Below are 3,332 nucleotides of genomic sequence, written 5' to 3'. Positions count from 1 at the left end.
CCGGGACTCTAAGCTAGCCTCTAGGTCTTCTATTCCTTCTGGTGGTTCTGTTCCAGTCAGCCTGACTTCCTGGAAGTGTCATGAGCCTGCTGGAGCAGACATGGACCAAGAGAGCCCAACAGCTGGTGGCTCCCCATGTGTTCTCCTGGCACCGATTCATACTATGTGTGGATCCGTAGACAGCCAACCTGTGCTTGCATGCCCTCCCTCTCCTCAGCCTGCCTGCCATCAAAGCTCTGGGTTCTGGTTTAAAAGTTATTGGGAAGTGATAGGAAAACTAGTCCTATGGGCTGAGGCTAGCTCAGTGGTGGGCCCTTGGTTAGCTTGAGTGAGGCTGAGTTCCATACAGCACCGGAGAAAGGCGCGCAGGAAGGAGAGGAAGGGAAGAGCTGAGGGAAGAAAGAGAGCCAAAATGGAGGGTGTTGGGCAGAGACAAGACAGAGCCTAAAGCTGGTGCTGCGGTCTTAAACATCTCCTTTGGTTTTAGGCCTCTCAGAGGCTTGACAGAAAAGTTCACTGCTCCGCGGATTTCTTGTTCTGTTCCCTCAAAGTCCTCAGTTCCCTGTCCATTTGTCCCATCACTGAATCGGCTTCCCTTTGCCAGGCCATGCTGCTGGGTCAAAGTGTGCCTCTCTATTATTAACCTGTTTAACAGCTGAGAACAGTGAAGTACCCAGAAGCTACGTGACCCACCCAGGATCACGTGGCAGTGAACCGGCTGAGACTCACCCTTCTGAGGCTGGTGCTGCCTGCTGCCCTTGGCTCAGGCAGAACCGTCCACAGACATTCACGAGCTCGTGTTACATACAGGGCAAGGTCTCAGTAGAGGCTTCTCCTCTTCCCACTGAGTTCAGTGTCAACACAGCAGTGGAGAGAAGTGATGTGGAATCCTGGGAGCTTTGTTCTGAAGGGTCTCTTGTGGCAGAGCCTGGGGACTGTTGGTGACATTTCCATAAGTGTGACACTCTGCTGGTTGGATTAGGAGGTCCTGGGTAGTAACTGAAGAGTTCACAGTGGCCCTCCACTGACAACGCTATGTTCCAAAAGGGCACAGCAGCTGTTCAGCCTGAGGGATAGGGACAGAGGCAGAAGCAGGCATGCAGGAAGCTCACCCTAGGGAGTGCCTGCAGTGAGCCAGGCACCTTAAGGAGCCTCTCCAGGGATGCTTCCTTTGAGGACTTCTATCCACTCCCAGAACTCACCTGACCAACTCCTGTCCTCCTCCCGCTCTTGTTCCTGGGTGAGGAAATCAAACCCAGAGCTTCTAAGTGGAAAGCAGAGTTGGTGAGTCAGAAGGTTCCAATGCTCTCCCCTCCTCCCCTCTCCTTTCCTCCCCTTCCCTCCCCTTTCCTCTCCTTTCCTCCCCTCCCTTCCCCTCCCCTTTCTTCCCCTCCCTTCCCCCCTTTCCTCCCCTCCCTTCCCCTCCCCTCTCCCCCTCCTTTATCCCTCCTTTCTCCCTCCTTCCCAGTCCCTTCTCTCCTCCTCTCCTTTTTCTTTTTGAGACAGAACCTCACACTTGTAACCCAGGCTCCCAAGCTTGCCTTCACTCCCAGCAATTCTCCTGCCTCAGCCTCCCAAATGCTGGGATTGCAAACACAGTACCATTCCGAGTCAAGAAGTCTTTCTTTGAAGGGACCCGTCTAAAACTAGCACAGATGAGTCCTGTCCGTGCTTTCTTCCTTTCTTATCCAGTGAGTCATGGAAGGAGCCATGGGGAAGTTGGTCTTCTCCTCTAAAACCCTTGCTGAGTTTCCCTCCAGAGTGACAGTGGCTCAGGGGCACCATTTTGGCTGCAGTCCTGTGGAGTTTCATTTTCACATTTTTATTGAAAAATCGAAATCTGGAGAATTAGAGCCTTTCCATATTGATTTTCCAGGAGCAAGTGAAAATTGCATTTTGTATAGGACTAAGGAAGTGGCACCTTGAGTGGTGACAGGGCTGACGTTGGAGATGACGTGAGACCAGGAGAACAATGGCGCTGGTGGGTATAGCCTCTGTAATTTTTTGATGTGACAAAGGCAGGAATGAAGATTGATCCACACCCATGTGACTCGATTTCTTGCATTATGATGTTAATTTCATTTTGTTTTCAGTGAACAGGAAAGAAAAGTGGGAGCTTCAGGGAACAGAAAATTCAAGTTTCACCTCGTAGCATGTTGTGGTCAGGTATCAAGTCCACACACACACACCTCTGCTCTGGCCAAGCTGGTTGCTTTGGGACAATGTGGAGAACCCACTGGAATTCCAACTAAAGTATTCACGTTGAGGCCCACCTCTGTGTTCTGGGTTCAGATCCTGCTGCTACTGTACTCTGACAAATTATATAATTCTCTGAACCTCAATTTTTCATCTGTAAATTGAGGATATTGAATAAGGTAGTAAGACTTGGGCGATTGGATTAAGAAATAAATATTGGCTAACCTAATGAATAAATAAGACGGCTGCTATACATCATTTGAATTGTTAATTAAGTGTCTGTTGTGTGCAATGACAGTCTCTTGATGAGGTAGAAATAACATTTTTTTTAAATTTTAACTTATGTTAAATATAATGTAATACACACACACACACACACACACACACACACACACACACACACACTAGTATGTGTGTAGAGATGAGGAGACAACAGGTAGGAGCCAGATCTCTCCTTCCACTACATGGGTCCTGGGATCAAACTCAGATTGTCAGGTGGCAAGTGCCTTTCCTTGCTAATCCTTGCTAGCCCCAAGACTGAAGCAAATCTTGAGGCAGTGTGAAGTGTCACAGGGGTTGTGACACTGGGGTGAACTTGTCTAAGGTGTGCTCAGGCTGCTCATCAGGCTCAGTACCTCCTGGTTGGTTGTGAGAGAAAAATTACCATTCCCTGCAAAGTTGCTTTCTGGGAAAGACATGTTGGGAGTTCACACGCAGAAGTAATTGGCTCTCTGCTTGCTACATCTTTTTCTGCCTACCCTTTTAAAACACCTGTACAATGTCCCATCTTTCCCCTTTTCCACACGCAGGCTGATCACGAACATCAACCAAAGCCCACAAAATTATTCTGGCAAAAAAAAAATAGATATGCTTCCGCAAAGCGGATAAAGATCCTGCAACTCTGAATGAGGACAGCGAGGAGACACTGAGCCAACTAACTACTGGACACCCCCAAGGTGTCCCCCAGACACCCCGGCTTTTAGGATAACCCACAAACATTTCAGCCAGATGTGCCATTCTTGGAGCAAGGAGTTAAACAACTGCTCTGGAGACTAGAAGCACGCCGCGCATGCTAAGTAGCTTTATTGTTTCCTTACAGCGTGTGTTGCTAGGAGCGGCACCAGCAACAACGTGGT

General features: G+C 48.9%; 1 long non-coding RNA gene across 1 annotated transcript; it reads left to right on the top strand.

Moving 5' to 3' along the window:
- The first annotated feature begins 1,047 nt into the window (after positions 1-1,047).
- Positions 1,048-2,449, top strand: 2310043L19Rik (RIKEN cDNA 2310043L19 gene). The gene is made up of 3 exons (NR_037994.1): positions 1,048-1,284; positions 1,877-1,981; positions 2,094-2,449. It is a non-coding gene; the product is annotated as an RIKEN cDNA 2310043L19 gene (long non-coding RNA).
- The last annotated feature ends 883 nt before the right edge of the window (positions 2,450-3,332 follow it).

Source organism: Mus musculus, chromosome 1 (assembly GCF_000001635.26).
Source record: "Mus musculus strain C57BL/6J chromosome 1, GRCm38.p6 C57BL/6J".
NCBI classification, from domain to species: domain Eukaryota; kingdom Metazoa; phylum Chordata; class Mammalia; order Rodentia; family Muridae; genus Mus; species Mus musculus.
This window is presented reverse-complemented; position numbering and strand designations above follow the sequence as displayed.